Source organism: Dipteris shenzhenensis, chromosome 16, assembly GCF_047967505.1.
Source record: "Dipteris shenzhenensis isolate YYH24624 ecotype China chromosome 16, Dip_SZ_1.0, whole genome shotgun sequence".
NCBI classification, from domain to species: domain Eukaryota; kingdom Viridiplantae; phylum Streptophyta; class Polypodiopsida; order Gleicheniales; family Dipteridaceae; genus Dipteris; species Dipteris shenzhenensis.
Window position 1 is genome coordinate 8,979,110 of NC_141611.1, and position 21,579 is coordinate 9,000,688.

The window sequence follows — 21,579 nt, forward strand, 5'->3', positions numbered from 1 at the left end:
CAACTAATGGGACATGTATCGTGCTGGGAAATGCTACAGGGCGTAGGGTGGTGTTGCCTTCTTCTTTTATGGGAGGGCCTCGGTATATGTACCAGCTATACCAAGATGCTATGGCAATTGTCAGGAAAATGGGTAAACTTGATTTATTCATTACATTCACATGTAATCCCAAATGGCCTGAAATATCTGCAGCATTATTGCTAGGGCAAACTGCGCAAGACCGGCCAGATTTGATAGCTCGTGTGTTTTTTCAAAAGCATAAGGACATGATGCAGTCAATTACAAAACATAATTTGTTTGGGAAGAGCCGTCTATCCATAGCAACTCGTTGGTGAGTTTCTGCCTAAAATCTGGGGCTCTCGGGTGTGTCTGCTACAGGTGACAGCAGATGCGTCAGAATTCAATCTACAACTAAAAATGGATTGAGTTGATCTCATCTTACACGTACTTTACCACTGGGAGGGATCGGTGTAGTACTCCTGCCATAAACGCTCAGTATTGGATCTATCTGCCTTTGCAAAAGTAGAGTAGGAGGGCGGGAGGCTGGTCCTGTGAATGCAGTTGGAAAAGTGAAACGACAACAGAAAACATGCGAAATGAATTGAACTGCGCTGTGGAAAAAAGAAAGGAGAACTCACATTTCAATGGCCAAGGTTGAAACTTTGAAGTGAAGAAGGCGAGGATAATCCGAGAGAGAGAGAGAGAGAGAGAGGGAGGGAGGAGACTCGATGGAAGTGATGCTTGTCATCATGATGGATTATTTTTGTCCAAAAGGTACTCTCTTGGAGCTGTGCATGGGTTCATACACGAGAGTGGGTTGGTCAAGCTGAGGCCACACGTCGTCCTCGCTTGGTGGTCAAAAGGTGCGTGTGCATGTTGGAGGTGTGAGTGGGTTTAACCACCAGAGTGGACCTTGGCCTACACCTCTTGCTCCCGAGCAGCATGCCCAAACATATGGACTGCCTGGGTGGCACAAGGGGGGAAGGGCGAGAAATGCCCATGATGCTTTGATATCAATATGTCATTGTCGTTGTTGCTGATAGCAAGCCACCGATTGGTTGGTTGGCATTTCGTAGGGACACTCACCGACTTGGTGTGGTCCTTGATAAGTATAGCATTGCATAGTGGGTTTGTATGTCAGGGTATTCATAACCCCGGATCTTTGCATGGTGGGAGTCATTTGGTACATCGGAATATATTGTTCATCTTGCATGATATAATGGCGTATCTGTCTGGACTGGTATAAGGAACTCTTGTGTGGCAAGGAGTCATTCGCCAAAGGGGCGTAATCTTGATCCTCCCACTCACTTGGATGGCTCCTCAATGATCACCTGGTTCATCGGGGTGATCCGAGGTGGTGGAGGTTGAGGGCCTAAAACGAGTGGTGGTAATGGGAGGTTTTGATCCCTATACTGCCCTTGGTTTGTCCCTTATCAAATTGTTTTGGTGGTGTGGGCAAGGTCAAGAGCTACCTTTGTTAGCACATTAGTTGGGGTGTAACCTGAGGATGTCAACACAATGAGATGTTTAATGATTTCCCCATCTAGCACAACGAGCACAATAGAGGGCAGGCCTAAGGTGGGGGCATTCATTAGTGGGATGGTTGCCTGTGTAGAGACCACATCACACATTATCTCTTTTAAAACATAGTTGAGGATTGCTTCGCCTTGCCTTGTTGATCCCCCCTTGAGTTGTTGGGCCACTCGGTTCAAGAGATCAGTGGCCACATCATCTATACAAGTACTGAACCCGTGCTTTGCATGGGCAAAGATGCATGACCATACTCAACCACTCCCTATCTAAGCGTGGATCATCCCTCAACTAGCCAACAAAATGATCGATTCTTAAATTGCTAATTAATTCACCTTGCATACTTGGATTGGCTTGCTGTCTTAACCCATGGCTCTAAGACCTTCCATCTCCTCCTTTCATTCCAGTGACCTTCCATCTCCTCCTTCCTCCCAAACTTGAACTTCCATCTCCTCGATTCCATTGACCTTCTATTTCCTCCTTCCCCCTAAAGCTACCTCTTGTCTTTCCACCTCCTTGCCACTCAAAGCCTACTTCTTGTCTTTCCACCTCCTAAGAGCTCCTTCTTTGTGCCACGTAGCAGGCTCTTCTTCTTCAAGCTGCCACTTGTCCTCTCTTTTTTTTTCTCTTGTCCATGGTTAATAACTTAAAGATTTGCACCCTTGGCTAGCAGAGCTGTCTCCTTTGCTTCACCTATACTAATGGTTTTACCAGCATGAAGCTAATTGCAACTTTTATGTTTGGGCCGTGTCTTTCATATTGTCATCTAAGAGCACAACAGTCTTGCTACACAACTCAAATGATGTGGGGTTCAAGGTGAAAAGATGATAATGCTGCATCCCTTAATCCAATAAGGAAGCGTGGCAACAATCGCTCATCGCTCATCCTCTCGTGAGGCTCACAACAGGAGTTCACATGTTTGATCCTCGCAATATACTGAGGTCTCGATGTCCTTCTACTTTACCTCATACAGTTGGTTGACAGGGCTCCATCTAGGACTGGTGGGGGCAACCCCCAATATAAATGCTTTTTAAAGAATTTTCTAGTTGATTTTCTCTTCAGCGCTTAGAACCACTTGCTTGCCTTACATTGAGGCTTAGCCCAAATGCATTAACCTTATCCAAATTGCCTATGTGTCTGAAGGTCTCACAAATTTTCTTGGGCCTTTTCACATGGGACATTGGATCTCCTTCTCTTAGGAATTGAGTGACGAGCTTAGACATGGTGATTGGTCTACTCCGTTGATGAGCCAGTGTCCCTTCCAACAAAGGTTGGTGGCATGGCCCCATTTCCTAGTGCTTGCACTAGGATCCTCATAGCCTCATCAGTGAGTGATATTTGTCGTGCAGGAGGAGTTGTTGGTAGGGCTAGACAGTTCCATAGCTAGGTGTTGCTAAGGGGTGGATTATAAAAGGTCATGGGTCATGTAATTATTGAATTAGTGAGTCCTAGCCCACTTGGTCCTAGAATTGGCACTCATGGTGGGCTTGGCCATACTAGCTACACTAGTGAGGGCCTAGGCATAGGCATATTCATGTTGGGCAGCACTAGCCTATAGGGTGCAGCCATGGAGTAGGGAGTGCCTTTTGGGGCTGTCACTCAAGCTGGGTACAAAGTGGGGCAAGAAGCCATTGTTTACAGGAGCATGTTTCCCCCAAAGTCTATTGTTAATTTCCTTGCATCTCAATACTAGGTAGCCAAAAGCTAGGTACCTTGGGCTCAAAGGTTCTGATGAAAGATGGCTCTCCCTCATAGAACCAAACATGATGCCCTGTAGGATTCACTACCATTGAGGTGGGCAATTGAGGTGGGCATTGGGTACACTGCACACTTCCTAATGCAGATGTTGGTGGAGGGTCCTACGGCTCCTTAGGCACTCTATTTTTCCTTGCAAAGGGGTAAACCATGTTGGGCTCAAACAAATTAGACCTCCCCATGAAGTTGGAAAGAAATTCCCTAAGCCATGAGGCTATGATTGATAGTGTGGGAGATTAGGGTTTTGATTGAGTTGGAGTTAGGAGCCAAGGAAGCCCAGGATTTGGGTTTTCACCAGGGTTTTGCATCAAATCTCATTGCATCCTCCAAGCTCAAGGTGTCTGTGTGTACGAAACCATGCATTGAATATGAGCTTAGGGTCAAGAGCTTGGAAGGAATTGACACTTCAGTATTTGCTGGGCCCGTTAGAATATTATTCGAGGCATTGTCTTCCAACAACTCTGGGTCGAGAATCCTAGCACTCTACCAGATCTCAAGTGCATGTGTTGATGATCTTGCTAGGCTGCTCCAATCAATTTTAGTCAATCACTGTTTAATTCAGGCCTTGAAGTAGCAACTTTTTTGGGTTGCTGCATTGTGTTAACCTTAAAGCAGCAACTCCCAACATGATGACTCTGATATATCAACAACTTCAATAAAGTGGTGACTTTAATCTAGCAGTGACTTCAATAAAGCAATGACTTCTTAGCGTAGTGATTGTGAAAATGTAGCATTATCCTTAAAGCAACGACCTCAATTATAGCAATGACTCCTTAATGTAATGGGTCCTCAACGCAACGGGCCGTATATGGTAACATTAATGCAATGAGTTCACCCTTTATTTGATAGTTGTCAACTCAATTAGTGCCATGTGTTAAGAAGGTGAGGTAGGTGTCTGCTGTTGCTGATAATAATTAAAACAGTGGGTTGCGGCATCATTAACGCAACAACTTCGTACAATCTCGTTGTGTTTAGCTTAATGCAACGACACCCCAATCTGGATCTCTGCTAGCTGGTTTTTAGTGATTCTTGCAAATTTTTGAGTTTTTGTGCATGGTTTGTAAGCTATGGGGATGCTACTCTGCCTATTCTACCAACTCAAAACAAAAAACAATTAAAAGCAATTACGACTTAAGAGTGCAAAATGAGATGTTTGCAAAAGGGTGACCGTCAACACACTCAAACCACTTCTAAATCTACTTGTAACTTCATTTCTTAGTGCTTTTTGTGTTCTTTGATTGAATACAACACTTAGCAATCACGTCTACTGCCTATTCCTATCAATCAACACCAAATAACAAGATTAATCAATCAAAATGCTTGAAAAATAGAAAAAGATAGCTTCTTCTTTTCTACACTCAATATCTGCTCACACTTTACCTATACTCCACTATCTTAATCTTAAAATAATGAGCAATGGGTGATTAACAGAAGAAGGCTTATGCATTGCAAAAGCATTCCTCGCATTCCCCAAAAATGGTGCCAAAAATGTGTTGTCTCCGGAGGTTGTTGAGATATGGTGCCATAAGCACATAGATTAGAGGCTAAGGTATGTGCGAAGCAAAGAATCAAAATAGCCACCCTAGGATGTGGACTACATGATGTGGAGATGTGGATTGAGGATATCCACAAGGAGAGATGTGGATGAGAGGATCCCACAAGTGTTGACTATTCAAAGGGCACTCTCTATATAAGAGGCCTATGATGTATCGTTGAGAACACACATTGCAAGAGATATAGATTTGCTATCTCCCTCTCATGTCTTATTTAGTGTGCTTTGAGCCACCTTAGTTCTTCTGCTAATATTGTGTGCACTAGGCTAGTACAATCCACACTTTGACATGGTATCAGAGCTAGTTAGCTAAGCCTAGAATAGCTAACTAGAGTCCTAGAGAAATCTCTATCGTGCATTTCCTTTCATTAGAGATTTCTATTTCTGCCCACTCTTCTTCTTAGAGAGTTTGAGAGTGTGAAAGAGAAATTTGTTTTTTCTTCGTAAACGAGAGAGAGAGAAAGATTCTTTGAGTTGTTCATTCAAGTCATTGCTTCATTTTAGAGAGAGGGACTTCGGGCTACAACTTTTTTTGCCTCCTTCAAGCTCCTTCCTGCCAAGACCGAGCTCACAGACAACTCGGCAACCTCAAGAAAGCCTCCGCAACATTGTACCAAACTCAGCAATGCAAGCTTTACATGCAAGTTCACTCTCTGGTTCAAAAAGTAGGGGTGTGCAAGATCCCAATTCGAATTACTGATGCCACTGCAGCAGCAAAAATAGAGAGTCCATAATAGGTCGGTTCAGCATGCCAAAAATATGTTGGAAGTTCAAATCCAAAGTACTTAGCAGAGCAAAGGATTGTTGGCAAAGCTCTCGCTTCAACATTGCATTCCGAAATAAGCTCATCCAAAGAGAAAGACAACCAATCTATGGCTAATTCTGGTCCAACTCTCTACAATCCAGTACGCTGTAAGGGAGATGGCTTGCACATTATCACAAAAAGGCCAACCTACTATCTGTTCTCATTCATCGTCTCAACTGCTGCTGTTGGCTTTATTCTCCTCATCTCAACTCTTCCCAATTCCATTAGGCCGAGTCCATTAGTGCAGTAAACTAATGGCGGCAACGAGCATCAGAAGCTATGGCGCAGATCCACCTGAAGAGTCCACCACAACACAGGCGACTCGATGCTAGCGAGTAGACAGGACTAATGAGGCTAACTCAGAGGTCGTGACCAAGCACTCCAACTACTTCCAGCACCACCCGTGGCTGCTCCACGAACAGAACTCCTACAACAGGCTCAAGCGGCACCTTCCAAGTTGTGAGTAGCACCTTCCAAGCTTCACAACTGCAATCAACTTAAGCTACAGCCTCTACAATAGTCGCCATCATAGCACAACCCATGCAGCTCACAAATCTATTGCCTTCTCGCAGCTTCTCCAAATGGGCTCCTCTCAACACCAAGCTCTCAGCCTCTATCTTCACCTAAGCTCACGATGCGCACACGAGCCACGGGCTTCTTCACTGTGCGACCTTCTCCAATCAGCCGCATCGCCATCCTCTCTCAAACCTCATCCACAAAGTCTCCAAGGTCTTTATTTTTATTTTTATTTAAAAAAAAAGCCATGTGGTAGGATCAAAACTAACCGTGGTTAAGTTAATCTAACCACCACAGTGAATCGTGGTTGAGTTTGTAGTCACTAGGGTTAGTTCAACCTTGATCAATGGTCAAGCAACCCAAAAGAAACCATGGTTAGGTTAACTCACCAGTAATAACCATGGTTAGAGTAGTATTATTTAAGTGCCACCTAAGCACATAGCCCTTGCCAAGCACAGTTTGGAATTCAGCATGTGAATCCCTATGCCACATCAAGGCCCCCTCTTCTTCACAAAAGCTTCGACAAAGCGTAACTTGCAATCCACGAGGAATTTGGCCACACTCCAAAAAGGAAAAGTGATCATCTTTTTGAGCTCTATGCACCTATCAAGTCAGCATCATTGTTAGCAATTAGACAGTACCAATATTAAAAGAAATTAATTGGTAAGACCTTTGCAACAAATGAAAAAGCAAAGCATGAATGCACACATCGCTGTCATAAGCATGCCAAAAGCACAAGTGCATGAGATGACCATAGCACAGAGCATGGAATCCACACATAAAGCATCAAGGCACATGGAAGAACAAAGCATTGTCCATCAAGCTACATCAAGCATCAAGCTACATCAAGCCATGAGTAGAATGACAAGAACAACATGTATTGAGAAGCAACATCCTTGCCACCTTCAGCCCATATGTTTGTAGATCAAACCTGACCACCTGAGAGTAGCTATGAAAGCACCTAGGGGAGATATTGACATGTTAAAACCACACTTGACCACCTTAGGTAGCAATGCATGCACTAAGGGGAGGTGATGGAATGTAAGTCACATCTGACCACCTTGTGGTAGCCAATGGATCATGGCACCAAGGGGAGGTGTTGAGATATGGTGCCATGAGCACATAGATTAGAGGCTAAGGTATGTGCGAAGAAAAGAATCAAAATAGCCACCCTAGGATGTGGACTACATGATGTGGAGATGTGGATTGAGGATATCCACAAGGAGAGAGGTGGATGAGAGGATCCCACAAGTGTTGACTATTCAAAGGGCACTCTCTATACAAGAGGCCTATCATATATTGTTGAGAACACACAGTGCAAGAGATATAGATTTGCTATCTCCCTCTCCTGTCTTATTTAGTGTGCTTTGAGCCACCTTAGTTCTTCCGCTAATCTTGTGTGCACTAGGCCAGTACGATCTGCACTTTGACAGAGGTGACACGTATTGTGGGGATCTTGAAGGAATGCTGAGGGTACTCTCCTCCTCCTACTCATTGTGGAAGCAATGCAAGCACGACCCATCCTTAATTGTCACACTCAAGACTTCCAGATTGTTACATTGTCTCTCCATGAGAGAGAGAGAGAAAAGAGGGAGGGGAAGTGACAGGATGAGAGAGGAGAAGGCAAACACAAGGTCACTACAATGGAATCAAGAGAGAACTCAAACACTTGGAAGAGAAGAGAGATCTCTATTTCCAATTTTCTACAAGAAACAATCAAGACCAAAGTCAACTTTGGTTTTTATACATTCCACCTTTTGAAGGGCGGGCCAACCCTATCCTTTCTTACCTCTCTCTCTCTCTCTCTCTCTCTCTCTCTCTCTCTCTCTCTCTCTCTCTCTCTCTCTCTCTCTCTGTGTCTCTCTCTCTCTCTCTCCAAGCACTTGGGCCCATACGGCTCCAAAAAGGATCTTGTATTGGCTACCTCTCATCCTCTCCTACTTCTTCTCTCTATCTTGCAAAACAATTGGTGCTTGCATGAACTATTAACCATGGTGGCAGCTAGTAAGGTCTTTCTAATTGGCTTTCAACTTTACCTCTACCTCTAGCCATGTGGGTACAGGAGGTGACAGCAGGGAACTGTCCTTGGAGGCATTGCCATAGTCATTGGTGGGCACTAGGTTCATGGATAGATGAGTGATAATCAGCATTTATAATCTGGGGTTGCCAATCTTGTATTGGTAATACCCATACACATTCAACAACTCCCCATAGAAACATTCTGCCCAATTGGTTTCCTTGGGCATGTACAATTGTGCCAGCAGGTTTGGTAGGATCACATTGTGATGCTCCGTGTATGCAACTGGATGCAAGAAGGGTGACTTCCCTGCCAACCTTGGAGATCCTCCAGTTTTGTGTCAAATCGATTGGCACCCTACCCCTTTGGATGTTTGTGTTGTACTTGACAAATCCTAGGATATGCTTGTCCATTTTGTGCAATATTTCATAGGGCTTGAAGATGAGGAGGAGGCAAAATGTCGTGTATACTATGCTAGCTATGAAGTGGTTGTGCTTTAGAGTGCCATCCGCATGTACCCAGCCTATCATTCTAGCAGCATTGTTGAACTTGCCCATGAATTTAGTAAACTTTTTGAGGCTGAGGTAACATGGGAGGCAATCTACAATTGACTGGAGGCCCATGGCCTGAATCAATGGAGCCATCTGTGGATCCTGGAAGGCCTGGGTAGCTGGCACTGTTATGATAATAAAGGTTGAAGTCTTTTGCACCATAATAGTATTGGGAGTTCACCACCACTCCTTGAACACTCTACAGGCAATCTATTCCAAGGGGTGAGAAATGGGTGGTTTGCATCCTGTGCTCTATGTGATTGGTAATGGTTTCTGAATCTACGAGGCGGCGCTTCTTTTGGAAGCGAGAGGTTGATTGTTGAGCGGGATTCTTAGGCTCAAGGTTGGGTGGTAGATCTAATGGTTGCGTCTAAGAGGGGAGGGGAACGGAGATGGTGCGGGAGCTAGAGGGAGTACTAGGGGGCGGGAAGAAGGAGGAGGCTTCATGGCATGTGTATCTCTCTCAAAGCCAAAAACTAGCACGTCAGTAGAGAAAAGGTCATCTACCCCCATAGAGCATGTGGAATCGTCTGACATAGGATGGGGCAGCAAGAAGGCAGTTTGGAAGGCAATTGGAATCTGTGGGAAATTTGCCAAAATTTTGGCAACAATTCGATGCAACTATTAAAGCAAGAATTGCAAATTGAAATGACTCCTTATATAGAAAATCTGGTAATGCAATGTGCCAGTGCTACTCATAACGCGATAGCATAGTGGGTCAACATTATAAAGCGAGTTACGAGTCATTGCATTGTTTGTATCACTTTGTCATCATGTTAGCAATGTTGTTGTGTTAGAAATTTGTGGCGTTAGAAGTCACTGTGTTAACCTTATCGTAGTGTGTCATCGTTATATCATAGTGGCTTCTGAGCCACTGTGTTCCTCGTAAAGCAGCAAGTTCAAAATCACTGCATTAGTAGTAGTCATTGCATTAGCCTTAAAGCAGTGAGTTGATTTTTTTTTTTGCCTATTTAGGGCTGTGACTGGCATGAGGCTAGCATGTTGATCTTCCTAGACTTCACCATTTGTGAGGGCATGGGGAAAGTTTGCTAACACTATGGCTGACCTTTGTGGTTAGAACAAGCTACATGACATTAAGTGTGGATGGGGATGAGCTAGGGACTCTAGAACTTGAACTTTTGCATAATCTCTAACCTAGTCATCTAAGCTGCCATGTGAAGTGTTGATCCACTTATTATGGGCTTGTAGTGCTCAAGTTTACCTATGACTAGGTAGTGCATGCTATTTTCACCTAAGAGCTAGGACTTTGTTAAGGCAACTTCCTATTTTCACCTATCCCTCAAACCTTCTATTTTCACCTAGTCTCTATTATTTGATAAATGAAATCAGAATTGTGGGTGCTTGGGGTAACTTGCCTCCTTCCCAGCCATGTATGTGTTAAGTGTGTCTATAAGTAGGTTGGATAGCAGTGCCTTGGAGTTGTGATCGAATGGCTTTGTCCACTTATGGATGTCAAATTGTGTGGTCCCATCAAGAGCATCCAAGGAGCATCCACTAGAAGTAGTGTGGCCTTGAAGTCTTGGTAGTCTCATGTCTTAGCTCGATCTTGTGCATCCCCTTTGTGGATGGCTACCTTGGAGGCTAGTAACTTTAGAGTAGGAGTAGCAGTAGGTTCTTGTGGCACCACCTTTTTAGGAGCAAGTCCTTGTGGCACTACCAAGCTTGATGTTGATGTAGAAGAAAAACCAGAGGCAGGACCTAGGGGTTTTCCCTTGGGAACCCATTGTGGCTTGCCATGTGATGCAATGCATTTTTACTTGCCATGTGATGCATCAAGTTCTTGTGTATCTGCCACAATCATTGATGACATTCTCGCTTGAAACATAAGGATTTGGGGGTATAAAGGGCTCGATTGTGACCTTGCTAAAGTGGTCCTTTCCTTTGATGGGTGAACAATAGGTCCTTGTGGGGATACCTCCTTTTTAGAGGTAGTTCTTGTGGATCTATTGCTGTGGTATCACTTGATGATGCTAGATCTTGCCCCGCGCCTTTAGGGGGGTTGATGGAAGCTGGAGTAGCTATGTGTCAAATCTTGGGTACCAAAATGTACACATTACCTTCATAGTAGCCTTGAGCTTATAATAACCACTTAGGGATCCACCTTGGGTGACTCCTTTGCTTCATTGAATGTCTTCTTCGTTGGGGATTCCTTCATCTAGGAGCTTGAACCGGATTTGGAGTGGGAAGTAAGAGTGGAAGTGTAGCCATATGTTGAAGCTCTCTCCTTGGATTTCTAATATCATTGGCTTGGAAAGAAACCTTGGGAAGCGACTGGCATCCTTCCTCCTATCGGTTGTGCTAGTAACTCAAACAAGCAGAGCTTTGGACCATTGGTTAGTTGCTATTTCGGTTTTCCCTCCGAGTGCCTTAAGCCTTGACATCCTTGAAGGATGGAAGCACTTCCATGGTACATGCTTTCCCATTTGGAGAAATGGCTGTGGTGGGGGCAGCCCCAAATCTTGCTAGGTGGGTTTCTTGTTGTCTTGAAGACTTGGGTGGATGCTATGTTAGTCTTGCATGTTGGGGAGATCTTTGCCTCTATGAGTTTCGAACAAAGTGGGGTCACATATGTGTAACCACCGCTTGTTAGCATCGTGGTTCGTGCACACCATTCAATCTGACAATTGATAGCCCAACTCCATGTTGAGGCCATGTCCTACCAGGTATTACTTGCTCATCATAGCATCTCTGGGCATCACATAAAATCAGCTTACCACACTATGGTTTTTCACCAAGATTTGTACTTTCACATACCCCATTTCTGCATGCATTGACCATTGGTAGCTTGTATAGTGACAAGGGTGGGTTCCGAGGTTACCTCTGATAATAATTGATCATGTACCTCTTGGGAGATGGGTTATGGCTTGTCCAAGGGTCCATATTAATGCTTTGGTGGAGTGGATCATTTCCTTTCACCCCTAAAATCTCATTGGCAATCTAGTAGGGGCAGTAGTTAGGTCTTCAAGAGGGTCTAGCCCTTCTATTGTTGCCTTGCAAATTCATATTAGCCTAAATTTTTTCATTTTGTCTTGGTAGGCTTGGGCCTCTTCTATTGCTTGCCTCTTCATGCAAGTAGCTTCCTTTTGAGTTCTTTTTCTTGGTGGATTGCTTGTAAGGTTTGGAGGGCCAAGGGGACATAAAACAAATAAACTCAAGAGGAGTGAGGGAAATCCTATAGAGTGACACCTAAAAAACTTCTAAGGTATTTGAGGTAGTTATCCCATGCAGAATGTATGCATAGGTTATCCAAGAAAACCTTTAGGAAGTCTTTTAAGTACTCCTTGAAGGTTGTGATCCTTAACCTTTGAAGTAGCCTTGAATAGCCAGAGCATTAGTGAGCCCATAGAGCATCACTCTGGAAGTGTAGACTCCCCATTCCGCTAATGCTACGGATACCTCATTATACCCATAGAATCCATCAAGAAAGCTATAGGCTTCTTTTCCTAAAACTCTCTCTAGCACATGCTTCGTTAAGGGTAGTGGGGAAAATGGTCCTTACGCATAGTAGCATTGACCTTTTTTAGATCAACACATACTCAGATTTTGCCATTATTTTTCAAAACAATGGAAATGGGGGACACATAGTCTATATGTTTGATCTCAGAGATGAATTTGGCATTGATATTTTTTGTATTTCTCCCCTCACAATCATCACATAATTGGGATTCATGGGAAAGGTTCGGCAGTTGGATGTCATCCATAATTGGTTTGGTATGTTGAATGACTTTGGGAGGCACAACCTTCATAGATATATACTTCCAAGCCAATCACTCTTCATATTCTCTAGGAGAGCAATCAAGGCCTTCTCTTGCTGGATTGTAGGGTCTTCGGCTATATAGACTGGTTTAGGGTCTTCATCATCAGATGCAAGGTCTTCTTCCTTAATGTTAGCTGTACCATCATAGCCATACTAGTTTCCCTCCTTGACATCTCTCTTGGCTTGCTTGATAAGTATCTTGCGGTCTTGGACCGTGTAGGATATACAGTGCTTGGGGACCTGGCATATGTCAGCATCTTCTTCTTTGTCATCCTCCAAGCCTTTTGGTTCATGTTGCTTCTCCTTAGAAGTAGTCTTCTTCTTTTTTTTTCCCTCAAGAACTTATCATCAAGTAGGCTCTTAACTTCTGGGGGAGCCTTAGCCTTTGGTGGTGGGGCTTCCTCTACCTTTAGGGACCCTAATAGAGCCTTTATCCTATCCAACCTAGCTCCCCTATTAGAGGAAAGCTCGTGGTGTGCTGTGATAGCACCGAAATACCTCAGCCAATGGAGGTCAGTCTTGACCTTTCTTATCCCCTTTATTTCTTCAAGCTCCCTTAAGATATTAATCATATACGGTGGGATCATAGTCACGGGCACCTTAGAGTCATATGCCGCCATTTGTGTTCTTATCTTGTTGACTGCATCTATGGTCGCAACAAAGTGGCTCTTTAAAAAAATAGTGGAGGGCTTGAATTTCTTCCTTCTTGGCTTGATTCCAAATAAAATTATTAGAAATATTAATATGCTTCAACTTCATGTGGTCTTTTTGAATCTTTGTTGGAGCAATTGTGCTTGCATTCTCACAGAAGATCATATTAGCTTGCCCTTGGATGAATAAAGTCAGCTGGAAGACTTTGCAACCATACTACTTACTTTTCTTTCAATTTATAGAAAACAATTTTGTCTTCCTTCTTGCTTGACAATACTAGGGAATGCTAACTGAGCAAGAACGTGGAATCAAGTACTAACTTTAACTCCACCCTAGTTTACATCACACAATCCCATAAGCTATTGTTTCTTAATTGTATTATTCAAATGTCAAATTTAAGATTCATTGTATCTTTGAGGTATTTGAAGATCCTCTTCAATTATTTCCAATGATGCTCACATGGGTTTGCCAAAAACTAACCAACTAAACAATAGCTGTCTAGTCCAATTGTTGTCATCAAATTAATTAGTATGCCAACTACTGCAACTAAAATAATGTAGCATAATGGATCTATTCACCCATAATTTTAAAGGTATTATGACCTATTTCAATTGGGCTGATGTGACAAGTTTATGTTTTGGCATATCAAACTCCTATAGTTCTAGCCTTCATCATGGTTGAGTCTGCCCTTCACCTTCTACGTGTTGGCAGAAGCTCAGTACAAATATTTTTGTATATATGGATTCTCAAGTGTGCTTAGGCATGTGGATATGTATATGTGAGGACATTTGTAAATACTTTGGTCTACACCCACACTTAGGCACTAGGCATTGGTGGGGATGTCATAGTAGCTAGTCCCAACTATGTGTGATGGAGTTTATTGTCTTCAACCTTGTGAGTGACTATCATGATATTCAAGTTGCACTATTTAATCTATTTTCAAAATATCTTCAACCTTGTGAGTGAATATCATGAGATTCAAGTTGCACTATTTAATCTTTTTTCATCTTGGATCTCTCTCTCTCTCTCTCTCTGTCTCTCCATGCATGTGTGTATGTGCGTGAGCACGTGTGTGTGTGTGTGTGTGTGTGTAAGATTTGACAACACCCCTTTGCATAGTGGAAAGACAAAAGAGCAATGCAAGACAATGGAATAGGACTAATCACATTAATGGAAAAGTTTGTATAAGTCGATGAGACCCTAGTTATAAAGGAAACCAACAATGGGCCTTTTTTGTAGAAATGACTTTGTGGAAATTGTATAGAAGTTGAGCTTGGATAAGTCCTGGCAAGCATCACTTTCATTGAAGAGGGGAGTCTGCCTACCTGTAACCATCCAACAAGCAAACATGATAAGAACTAGCTTAGCTTTGGTTGGGAAGATAGGTGCCATAAACGTCCCTCCCTTATTATCGGGTCACAATAAAAGCTTTGCCATATACTTAACGTGGTTGATGTAAAAAAAGTGTAGTGTGAAAAAAGTTTAATTTAGCAGGAACTTATAGACAAGTGGGGGAAAAAAGGGGGGAAATTTTAAGGAAGAAAGAAAGGGTTTTGGGTAGAGGGGAAAACTTGAATAAGGCAATAATTAGAAGGGGTAGGTGGGAGAAATATATAGGAGAGGTTTTAAACAATATCTTGCGAACTATCAATTAAAGAAACAAGGTGGGGGAGGGTGATGCATTATAATAGGGAAGGGGAAGGTAAAAAGACAAACTAAGCAAGGGGGATTTTTACTTGTGTGAGATGATGAAAAGAGGGAGAAGTGAAGGGGTATAGGAAGAGTGAGGAATTGGGTCTATTATTAATGATAATAATTTGAGAGAGAGAGAGAGAGAGAGAGAGAGAGAGAGAGAGAGAGAGAGAGAAGGTGTAGTAGAGAATAAAAGTTTTGGAATAAGATAGAAAGTGAAGAGGACGGGGAGCAAGGGGGGGGGGAGAGAGAGAGAGAGAGAGGGGAGGGAGATCTTTGAGAGAAAAGGTTTAGGGGATTGACTAATTAGAAGGGAAAGGTGGGCAGGGGGAGGAAAGAAATCATTGAGTGATTGTTATAGAGAGGTGGGGATTTTAATCGTGGAAATTGAAGGGGTAGTTTAATTAAAACAAGAATTTTATTAAAAATTAATAAAGTTTGAATTGATAAAGGATAGGTTAGTGAGGGACGAGAGAGGGGTTAGTGTAAGGGAAGGGGGAATAGGGGGGGAGGTAAATGTTGGGGGGATTAAAGAAAAAGAGACATGTGTAAGAAGAGGGTTCAATGTACCTGTGAGTGCATGGTTCATGGCGCAAAGGGCACAGGATTGTGTAGAGAGGATGGCGGCCTCTAGGAGTCTAGGTAGTGTGTAACGGCAGGGCTGAGGGGAGGATTTGGTGATGGCACGAGATGAAACGGAGAAGGTGCAAAAGACAAGGAAGGCCTAGGCAATGAGGAAGGTGTCAACAGTAAGGAAGGCAGAGATGGTGAGGAAGGCACAAACAACGGGGAAGGGCAGACACAGATGGAATGGGGAGGTAGAGAGAGGAAGGCGCAAACAGGGGGAAGTCACAAATGAGAGCAAGGCTCAAAGTAGGCTATAAGCCTATTTCATTTCCTTTGGAGCAGAATGTGAAGTTGAGCGTAAATGCAGGTGAGCTTCTGGAAGAACCTACTATGTACAGACGCATAGTAGGAAGTTTAATTTATATGACTATTACTAGGTCGGATTTGAGCTATGTTGTTGGTTTGGTAAGTCAGCTTATGCAAGCTCCAAGGAAACCGCATTTGGATATGGCTAGACGCATACTGAGGTATGTGAAGTCCACATTGGGGTATGGACTATTTTATGAAACTGGGGTTCAAATACAATTGCATGGATACACTGATGCTGATTGGGCTAGTAGTATTTCTGATAAACGATCTACCAGTGGATATGTGTTCTCTTTTGGGAGTGCTGCAGTCACTTAGAGCAGCAAGAAACAGCCTACAGTTGCCTTGTCGAGCACAAAGGCTGAGTACAGGGGTACAGCAATGGTTGCATGTAAGACAGCTTGGTTACATAAGCTACTTTATGATATGCATCAGTCTACTGATGGGCCAATTGTCATTTATTGTGACAACATGAGCAGTATACACTTGGCAAATAACCCAGTCTATCATGCTAGAACAAAGCACATTGAGGTGCATTATCATTATGTGCAGAAGAAGGTCCTGTACTCAGCCTTTCTCGAGCACAAAGGCTGAGTACAGGGGTGCAGCAATGGTTGCATGTGAGACAGCTTGGTTACAGAAGCTACTTTATGATATGCATTAGTTTACAGATGGGCCAGTTGTCATTTATAGTGACAACATGAGCAGTATACACTTGGCAAATAACCCAGTCTATCATGCTAGAACAAAGCACATTGAGGTGCATTATCATTATGTGCGGAAGAAGGTTCTAGTAGGTTTTATTGATCTAGTTTATGTTAGCACAAAGGATCAGGTAGCTGACGTATTCACAAAGGCATTGGGTGTAGAGAAGCTGCGCAAGTTCAGAGACCTGCTTGGTGTGCAAGAATTGGGATTGAGCTCGAGGGGGAGTGTTGAGATATCGAGCTCCACTCGTGATATGCCAAGGTGACCGTTGTGCATTTATGTCATCGACTTATTAGCTGCAGATGCGGTTGGTACACCACCCATGAATAATAGCTGGATGACAGCTATCCTTATATACTCTAGTTAGTGACTCAATTAGTATGCTACCTTAATTAGCTGAGTTTAGTTTGAGACCCACATATAGGATTCACCTATTCCTTTTGTACTTAGAGTTCTTTTGGCTTTCACAACTAAGAAGAGGAAAATTATTTTTAGCCTCCACCTTTGTGTGTATTTCCTCATTCTGTATGTGAGAAAGCCGCAAGTGAGACTCCTTCCTTCTCTCCCACTCTCTTCACATGATGCTGGGCGACATAGAAGGTCTACCCTCCACGTTATGCTGGCCCTTCATCAGAGCGGATGTGTGCTTAGCTACTTGGGGACAAAGAAATTAGTTGGCTTTTGGAAAGGGAGGCACCCAGGCTGGAACAGCCTCAGTCCTAGTCACGGACGTGACTGTACAACTCCAAGTCATGGCATTGGCTGCCTTACCCTCAGATGATCTAATGGCTGTCTATCTACGGAATGTGTCCTAGTGGCTCACATAGGCTGTAATTGCAAATCTGTGTAGGCCCAGGGTAGTTAGCCCCTAATGTAGGCCCGTTTTTGTATAGCTAAGGTCAGGGCGGGACCCCCCTCTAATAAACTCGGCTTAAAAAATTAATTTTAAAAAAAGAGAAAAAAAAAGATGAAAGGTGCTATCAAATGCTAATTCTATTTTATTCTATTACACTAAATTCTTATCAAGTGCTCCTCCTCTATTACACTTCATTTCACATGTCGGCTCACTTTGGCAATTGCCTTCACTCCTCGTGCACTCCTCCGCCTTTGAGCGTCAGCCTGTACCATACTTATGGGAGTACTTCACCAATCCCTCCCAATGCTTGAAATCAATTCTTTTTTTGGTTGTAGATTGAACTCTGATGCGTCTGCTGTCTCCTGTATCAGTCACACAACAAGAGCCACAGATACAAGAAGAAACTCACCAAGGAGTCGCTATGGATAGACGGCTAGTACAATTCAAGTTTGCTTGAAAGCATGCTCCACAAAACGGAGACTGCAAACAAGGCCATGCACAGCCCCATAGCACAACTTCCAGAGCTTAGCTTAGAGGAGGCACTCTCTTCTTTAGAGCGCATGCCCCATCCACCTTCGATTCAAAACTTGTCATGGATCTTGCGCAACTGCAGAAAACACAAAAATACAGCGTATGCTCTGCGCTTGCATGCCTACCTCCGCAAATGTAGGCTGGAAGCTCATAACTACCTCATCCCAATGTTGGTAGAGGTTGGAAATATGTGTGACGCCCAACAGGTTTTTGATAGGTTGGTTGATCAGAATGAGTACTCCTGGACTTCTCTCATTACAAGTTATATCTCTTGTGGGAAGTTAGAGCATGCCTTTGTACTGTACCAAAAAATGCAGCAGGATTGTGTATGTCCTAGTGGGCATACATTCGTGGGCTTACTAAAGGCTTGTGCCAGGCTGAAAGATACAGAAAGAGGCCAAGAAATACATGCTGAGATTGTGAGACACGGGTTATTGGAAAGAAATCTTTTTATTGGTAGCACCTTGGATGATATGTATGCCAAGTGTGGCTTGCTTGCAAAAGCACAGGAAGTGTTTGACAAACTTCCAATTCGAAATGCAATCTCGTGGACTGCACTTATCGCAGGGTATGCTGAACATGAGCTTGGTAAGCAAGCACTGAACTGTTTAGAAGAGATGCAATTGGAGGGTGTCTCTCCTGATGCGGTCACATTCGTTTGCAGCTTGAAAGCTTGTGGCAGCATAGGAGCCATAGACAAGGGCCGAGAAATACATGCTGAGATTGCGAGAAAGGGTCTGTTGGAAAGAGATCCTGTTGTTGGTAGCACCTTGGTTGATATGTACGCCAAGTGTGGCTTGCTTGCAAAAGCACAGGAAGTGTTCGACAAACTTCCAGTTCGAGATGCAGTCTTGTGGACTACACTTATCGGAGGGTATGCTGAACATGACCTTGGTCAGGACGCACTTGACTGTTTCGAACAGATGCAACTAGAAGGCGTCTCTCCTGATGTGGTCACATTTGTTTGCAGCTTGAAAGCTTGTGGCAGCATAGGAGCCATAGACAAGGGCCAAGAAATACATGCCAAGATTGCAAGAAAGGGGTGTTGGAAAGAGATCCTTTTGTTGGTAGCTTCTTGGTGGATATGTATGCCAAGTGTGGCTTGCTTGCACAAGCGCAGGAAGTCGTTGACAAACTTCCAGCTCGAAATGTAGACTCATGGAATGCACTTATCGCAGGGTATGCTGAACATGACCTTGGTCAGAACGCAATGAATTGTTTCGAACAGATGCAATTGGAAGGTGTCTCTCCTGATGCAGTCACATTTGTTTACACCTTGAAGGCTTGTGGTAGCATAGAAGCCATAGACAAGGCCCGAGAAATACACACTGAGATAGCGAGAAAGGGGCTGTTGGAAAGAAATCCTTTTGTTGGTAGCACCTTGGTTCACATGTATGCCAAGTGTGGCTTGCTTGCAAAAGCACAGGAAGTGTTTGATAAACTTCCAATTCAGAATGCAGTTTGCTGGAATGCACTTTTCGGAGGATATGCTAAGCATGACCTTGGTCAGGATGCACTGAACTGTTTCGACCAGATGCAATTGGAGGGCATCTCTCCAAGTGTGGTTACATTTGCTTGCAGCTTGAAAGCTTGTGGCAGCATAGGAGCCATAGACAAGGGCCAAGAAATACATGCTGAGATTGCGATAAAGGGTTTGTTGGAAAGAGATCCTTTTGTTGGTAACACCTTGGTTGATATGTATGCCAAATGTGGCTTGCTTGCAAAAGCAGAGGAGGTATTCTCGATGAACTTCCAATTCGAAATGCGGTCTCCTGGAATGCACTTATCACAGGGTATACTGAACATGACCTTGGTCAGGATGCACTCAACTGTTTCGAACAGATGCAGTTGGAGGGCATCTCTTCTAATGCGGTCACATTTGTTTGCAGCTTGAACACTTGTGGCAGCATAGGAGCCATAGACAAGGGCCAAGAACTACATGCTGAGATTGCAAGAAAGGGGTTGTTGGAAAGAGATCCTTTTTTTGGTTACGCCTTGGTTGATATGTATTCCAAGTGTGGCTTTCTTGCAAAAGCACAGGAAGTGTTCGACAAACTTCCAGTTCGAGATGCAGTCTCCTGGAATGCACTTATCCTAGGGTATGTCCAGCTAGGAGCGAGTGAAAAGGTCTTTCTTATGCTTGAGAGAATGAGAGCAGACGAAATAAAACCAGATGGGGTCACATTCCTTAGTTTTCTTACTGTATGCACTCACACAGGTCTAGTGGAGAAGGGCCAAACATACTTTGAGTCCATGAGCAAGGAGTATGGCATCTCCCCAACTATTGAGCACCACACGTGCATGGTTGATCTCCTTGGCTGTGCAGGCCAATTAGACAAGGCCATAGTGATGATAAAGAAGATGCCTTTCAGTCCTACTCGCGTGTTGTGGCATACTGTGTTGGGTTCTTGTTAGAAGTGGGGAAATGTAGAGCTTGGAAGATGGGCCTTTGAACATGCAGTGGAATTGGATAAAAAGGATGCTGCAGCTTATATCTTGATGTCTAACATCTATGCAGATGCTCACATGCAGGAGGACGCTAAGTAGGTTGAGTTCATGAGGTTAAAAGAACGAGCATGGGGCAAGCCAGGACAAAGTTGGACTGATGTTGGTGGAACTGTGCATTCATTTTTTGTAGGGGATATAGAACATTCCCAAAGCAATTATACATATGCAAATCTAGAAGATCGTTCTTTCAAAATAAGGGAAGAAGGATATGTACCAGAATTGCATTGGCTATATCTATTAATCTAAAGGAATTTGAGAGATGTGGATACAGTGAGAAGTTGGCCATTACTTGTTCCCTGATTAATACACCCAAGGGGGTACCTGTACATGTTGTAAAAAATCTATGGGTTTGCAGAGACTCTCATTTGGCTATAGCACTTATATCGAAATATGAGCAGCGAACTGTTCTGAGATGCTAACCGCTTTCATGTTTTCAAGAATGGAAAGTGTCCTTCTGTGACTGTTGGTAATTCCAATGTGACTACGGTAGTGTTTATTCCTCTTACTTGAAATGTTGATGCTAGCATGACAGAAACATAGGTGAGGTAGACTCAAAACAGGAGAATGAAAGGATGAAAGTGAGTTGGGATCATGTGTGCTTTAGTGAACAAGGTTGTGAGTTTTACATTCCTATGGATGAATTTGTACAATCCGGTATTTTAGGTACCCTAAGCACTACTAAGACATTTCCAGAGTACTTTAGCCATACCATTAAGCAGAAATCTATAGGAATATTACATATGGTTATGTAAACTAAGTCTAGGTAGGTTAATCTAGCTACATCAGTTTGGGGTTTTATACATAACGTAAGACTTAATATTTTCAATTGTTGCCAAATGAAGTTTTGCTCCTCCAGTTTGTATCAACTAACTCCCATCTCTTGTTTGATTTGTAATAGGCCTTGAGCTCAATAAGTATGGCACAACTGAACAATTTGATGGTAGACTGATAGTAAGTGGGCAACCTGATTTATTTGTGCTCTATCAGGTTTGACATTGCCTATGCTACAAGGTCTCTCCATCAGTTAAGGCATTGTCCCACAATCAAACACTGAAATGCAGCCAAAAGGGTTCTTAGACATGTACATGGTACTCTCACTTTTGGTTTGCATCATGCTCGAGATTGGGACATTGACCTTCGTGGGTACACAAACTATGATTGGTCAAGGACATTTTGAAACATCCCAATCTGGTTTC

The 21,579-nt window shown here is 43.3% G+C and overlaps 1 pseudogene; it reads left to right on the forward strand.

The window, feature by feature from the left end:
• The window catches only part of LOC147892511 (pentatricopeptide repeat-containing protein At5g27110-like), a 48,154-nt pseudogene extending 27,436 nt beyond the window's left edge, over window positions 1–20,718 (forward strand).
• Window positions 20,719–21,579: the final 861 nt, after the last annotated feature.